The sequence below is a fragment of the Amblyomma mixtum genome, chromosome 2 (genome assembly GCF_055824585.1).
Source record: "Amblyomma mixtum isolate Tamu chromosome 2, ASM5582458v1, whole genome shotgun sequence".
NCBI classification, from domain to species: Eukaryota; Metazoa; Arthropoda; class Arachnida; order Ixodida; family Ixodidae; genus Amblyomma; species Amblyomma mixtum.
Genome location: NC_143013.1, coordinates 269749491 through 269755562, shown reverse-complemented (window position 1 = coordinate 269755562; position 6072 = coordinate 269749491).

Below are 6072 nucleotides of genomic sequence, written 5' to 3'. Positions count from 1 at the left end.
TAGGCGACGTTATGCGGTCGTTTTCCTCCTCGCTGGCCCCGAGGGCTTGGCGTACGCTCATAAATTGCTCTCGGCACAGATCTGTTCGGTGTCCTCGAAGGAAGAAGCATTTACTAAAGGACTCCCTCCGGAGAGAGCTTTCTTCGAAAACTTTAAATCTAAGCCGAGGTGGTGTTGAAACGGACCTCACGTACACACTTTCGGATAGCTTCATCACGTCTGGAGCGCGTGAATCGCTTGTATACGTTCCTCTATATTTTTTGTTTAGTCTGTTCGCTAACGGACGCTGTGGAGTACGGGAAACCATGACGGAACTACCGGCGAGTGATGTTAGTTATCTGAAACCGTAAAGGTCGTAGATAATAACACAGACATATTTCCGGTCAATCCTTTAAAACCAGTGTACAATACTCTAAAAATCGACGCTCTCTCATAGAGAGTAAACCGGTGGCTCCAATTTTGATAGCAGCTGTTTACTCCGCCTGAATTGCATAAGGAGTGAATTGACTCCTTCGGTAAAGAGTAGAACTGCCTGCGCACTCTTTTTACGGGCAAAAGAAGTTGACGGATTGTTCTCCTTTCTAAGCTTGTTTAATACAGCACAGCTATATGGTCGCCTTTGACCTGCGCCTCTCGGAAAACGCTTCCGTCGCTGATGCCGCTGGTCGTAAATTTATTTATTTCGTTTTGAACGGCAAGAAAAAAGTGATCTTCCTCATCAAAGACCATTACGTGAAGCCATGCACTTGCTTCCATAAGCTTGAGAAGAGTCTGTCTCCTGACTGCCGCGTTTTCTGCGAAACAATTACAGCTCTATCGTTGAGAGAAAATATTGTATGCTGTTCGAAAGCGTTATTCACGTTTTAGTACCACTGTTGCAAAACAGTGAGGAAAGACACTGTCCTCCGTAGCAAAAACACATCACTAAGCGACGGTGCTTCGGCTCGAGGAAAACATTCCCGCTAAATCGCCGTAAACCTTTCCAATAACCGCGAAGCATCGCTCTGAACACTCTATATTGCGGTGCTATTGCTGTGCGAATGTTGGACATGAGCGTCACTGACGCACACTGGCTTCTTAATACAACCAACAATGCAACATGACGCCAGTTATCTCCACTCGTGAAGCACAAATTCTCAACGCACCGTATGTAAAACTGCTCCCGAGTAAATATTTTTCTGCGGTGTGCAGCCGTTTTCTTGATTTGTTTCATCGTCTACTGAGCTGTGTAGATTCTAACGCGGCTGTTATCTGTGAATTACTGGTCAGTTTTGTCGCAGTAATTCGCAAAATGTAAGCAGAAAGAAAGACGAGACTCGAAGTGCAGCGTACTTCTGCATTTAAAAGCAATGCCATTCAGATACCAGAGGAGAAAACTGTACAGTGACGTGTTCAGTGTTTCATTATCTGTTCCCTTATACAGTCTCGAGCAGCTAAAGTCTAGGGCAAACCAATTTGAAGCGAGTGAAGGCAATGCGAGTTTCTCTTGTTCAAAAGTTTCTTCTTCAAGCTGCGTACAGGGACATTAGTAGTGTGAACATTCTTGCAAGAATCACTCTGAACGTTCTTGCAGGAAAGGCAAGCGAAACAGACCAGAATTTCTTGAAGAGGCATCGAACAGTGTGTTTCTTGCTGGTACAAATGAACCCCTGAAGTTTTCCACAGGTAGAGCACCAACGCTGCTTAGAAGGCCCAATAATCACGCTTTCATTTGTTTCGCGGATTCTCGTACTGTCGTACATAAGTACAACGCAAGACTGACATGAAGCCCCCGAAGAGCTGAACAATATCTTACGAGTAAAGCCCATGCCAAGGAATACGTTGCCATAAAAGGTAACGTTGTCCTAAAGGCTGCGAGCTCGGGCTGCTCGGAAATCCCTGAAAGCATTTTTGTGCGACTCATGCGGTCTACGCTTACGAGTGTGAAACATTTGTGCTCTATCAAATGAGGTCAGTGGACACCTAAGTCGTTTTTGGCGTTTGAACGCTCGCATGATTACTGCGAATGCAATAATACCGATGTGAATGCGCCTTGCGTTATGCGTTCATTTTTACGAATACCTACGTGCACAAACTAAAGTTTCTAGTATAGGCAACCGAAATTATGAAAACCCGTACATGCAGCTTCCGCTCTTTTTAGGTGACTTTGCTATACCACAAGATGTTAGGCTTTAAAGCGCCAAAAATCGACGCCAGGCAGCGCCGTTATTGTTACTGCACCTCTCGTTTTCCAAGATAGCGCACACTGTGGAGGGCTGTAAGATTCTCATCAGACTTAATGGCGAGCACACTCGGTGCAAAGTGAGCAATTAGATGAAATACCCTGCACTTTAAACCAAAAATAAAGCGAAACGGAAACCCAGCGCGCAGACTGAAGCGACCTAACATCAGTAAAACTTGGTGCTGGACCAGTTGGTTCTTCATACTTTTGAAATAAGACAACGCAATCACAGGCAAACACACAAACCTGAAAATGACCCGACACTCGACACGCAACAAGTGACTGAACAGCTCAAGAAGTAGGTACATATGTTTATTGCATTCCTAAATGCCGCAAGAACAAGCCTACCTTTATTAAAAATTCAATACGCAGGCCACAAAGTCTATCCTACCTTTATAAAAAATTCAATAGGTAGGCCACAGAAAGTCTATATACCGTCTATCGAGAGTCTATTGAATTTCTTGCAGGTAAACCGTGCACTTAACATATTGAAGTTCGGGTATGATAGTGCATGTCGTTTGCAAGCTCCGCAGCGCCTGCCATTTTGTGTAGGCAGCACTGCTGTTATAAGAGCCAACAATCGGCGCAAGGCGATGCTGTCTTCTTCATATCCTTAGAGCCGAAAAAGTTTCCAGAAACCCTAATGTGGCCCTTCAGAATTTTTTTTTTTTTTCCAGAGCGAATACGAGCACTGCGAAATATGCACTTGCATCCTGCGCTTTCATTAACTCCTGTGACAGGTAGTTGCGACTTTAGTGATTGTTACTTCGGTGAAGCTTGGACCCCGAGATAATAGGCGTGTTCCGCAACGCATGGCCGTCGCTTTGACATCGCTGATCAGCGATAACCTGCCAATGTTTGACTTCCAATAACCTGCGTGTGGTCTTATCTTCTCGGACCATCCACGATGTCTGAGTCAGTTCATATGACTGCTTTTGCAAACATTGGTATGGCGGTAGGTACGGTATAAAGCAAAAAAAAAAACGACCGGAAATGTACCGGCTACACGGCGCAGTTTAGCCAGTTTTGAGTCCCTCCTCTGTGGGTCGCTTCAATAAATGTCTTCTCGCACTCTCACTCGTCGTCACTTTCACAAGTGCGCGAGTTTGTATGACGCACTTACGCTGAGATATGCGAAATAAAATAGGCCGGTAACTTGTCAACACCCAAAGTTGAGAAAACATTCCTTATCGGCAAAAGAAAGGAGTACGAGTTGGACCAGACAAGAGTGGTTATCAGCGAAAGGACAACAACCATGGTCTCTCCCCTTGTGCTTTCAATGCCTCCGTCTCAGTCGGCGAAGGGGTTAAGCTGGCAGCCTTCCAAACGCGGGGCGTATCTTCTGAAGCGAATAACAGAAGGAGTAAACACATATTACACTCCACTTTCAGCTTGTTTACTTCCCTCATAACCAGTTTACTACGCGCCATCACGGAACTGAAGAATGGGAGGGGACTTCAAGACCAGGCACCGATGACGACCAAGACTATGTATCAATGTTCACATTCGTCGGATACAGGCAGCGTAGCATTGGCCATTGCCCGTTGCACAAATGATAGCCATATCACGCCAAAATAATACGATAAAGCTCAACACGTGGATCTAAATTCCGTTGTAGTGCATTGCACAGTGTCATGAAAGCTGCACTGTGAACATATCGCGGAACGGGCTGCACAATAAGGCACCGATAGGTTACACGGAAAAGACAGCGCAGGAAACAGTGTTTGCCAACGCTCGGTCTGGATTTTCTGCGTGCATTTTAATATTGCTTCACGCCGGACAACGTGAACAACGGGTTTTATTCACAAGCTTCTCGGACCTGTCTATCACCAGGTTCCGCCAGATACATTGGCCAATTACATTTGCAATAGCCCTCACGAATAATTAAAAACAGACAAATAATAGTGAGCGGAAATCAGCACCAGCATGGCTTTGCCAGGCTTAAAGACAATTTAGAAATGAAAAACAAAAATCATCCAAAAGCTCAAAAAATTTTGAAAAAAAAAATAATTTAGCAGAATACAACCAAGGACTAGCTCCGGAGTTAAATTACTCACTGCACGGTTATAAAAAAATAATTCAAAGGATGCCGGTAGGAGCCCAAGCGAAGAACTCGGAATAGGAGGACTGTTTACAAAGCTTTTAGTAAGCGGCATCAAATAGATCTGAAATCAATGAGAATGAGTGCTTTTAAATGCGCTCTTATCCGGACTCACGAAAATTTCTCTTATTTGCCGCTAGGTGGTGCCGCTTAACCACAAACTATAAGAATGTGCCGTTCGGAGAACGGAAACGTGCGGACTGAATAGTGTAAGAATAAAAAACAAAAACAGAAGCCGAGAACCAGACAACACAAAACATAGAGAAGCAAATAAGCTAGAGGTGAAAATGCCCCAGATCTATGTAAGTAAAAAAAAAAACTAAGGTTGATTACTTGTGTATAGGATGGCGAATAGAAAGAACCATGATCACAAGAGAGAGAGAAAGACTTTAATGAATGCGGGAGAGGTCTGCCTGGTTGTTGACCTAGCATGCTACTCCAGGTAAGGGTGAAAGAAGGGAAGAAGATAAGAGAAGAATAAGAGGGTGAACAAGAGAGGAAAAGGGAAAAAAGAAAGGGTGCAAGGTGACATCACAAGAACATTGCATGAAAGCATTATCCAAATAAAGGCAAAATTAACAGTAAAAAAAAAAATACACGAAGGCAATTGGGAGAAAAAAAACAAGAAAGTGGAAGGAATAAAGGGAAAAAAGAGGTCAAAAATAAGAAGCAGGCAATGAAAACAAACAGTGAGAAGGCAACGGCGAAGAGTAAGGGGACAGTGTACATATGTTGGCTTTGACAGAACAAAGAATGGTAAAGAAAGGATGTCATGTCGATAGGACATAGGTGCGTATTAGAGGGGGACTAACACTAGTAAAGAAGATGTGCCATGAAGAGGGAATGGGACCTTTCTACTTTCCGCATGTGCAGCTTTTCTCAAAAGTAAAGTGCCTAGGGTATGCTGGGGCATGACGCATGGCTTGTTGTACATCGCCAGTGTTCGAAATCTTTGAAAAATGAGAGGAACTCTCCACCTCGCCGGCCCGATCCTCAAGACTTCCACAGATGCTACAAAAGCCCCCCTATGTCGCGCAGCAGGGCTCTATACGCCTTACGAAGGTTGTGCATTTGCAGGGCTGGCGTTCTACGCCCCTCAAATGGCACTCCCCTTCCCCCACTCGTTCTCCGGCTGTCCAGGTTGCCCCGTGGTGGCTGGGAGAACCGGTTCCCGCCGGAAGCGATTTCTCGCACTTCTCTGCCGAATCTCGCCTGACGTCTTGACACCCATTCTAGGATACCTTTAGGATACGAACCACGACCAGACGAGTCTGAATACTTTGTTTTATTTCATCCCCATGAGCCTGAGCGTGTATAAGTCCTCGGGCAGATGAATCGCCCACAGAATGGCGCCCAACGTAGGGCAGGTTGGGAATTCAGGGAGATGGTTGGGGGAAAGGGCTCGTGATTTGATTTGCGTAAAAAGAGAGCGCTATAACGTACAACCTTGGTCAAAAATATGCATCCCCATTACACGACTTAGTGACGCTTTTGTAGCATCCATGGTAGGCCTTGTGGTCGGAAGGGTGATGAGAGAGCTCCTCTCATCTACCTTGAAGAAATTTCGGGAGCTTCGAATATTTTGGGGAGAAAAGACCTGTACGGTTCAAGCGGACATTTCTTTTTCAGAGCAACAGAAGTCGCGGTTGCTGTACGAAAGCAGCAATGTTTTGCCTGTTGTCAGTGACGGGACACAGAAGAAAGGAACACGCATGGACACAACACAGTGCTGACTCACAATTCCGTAATT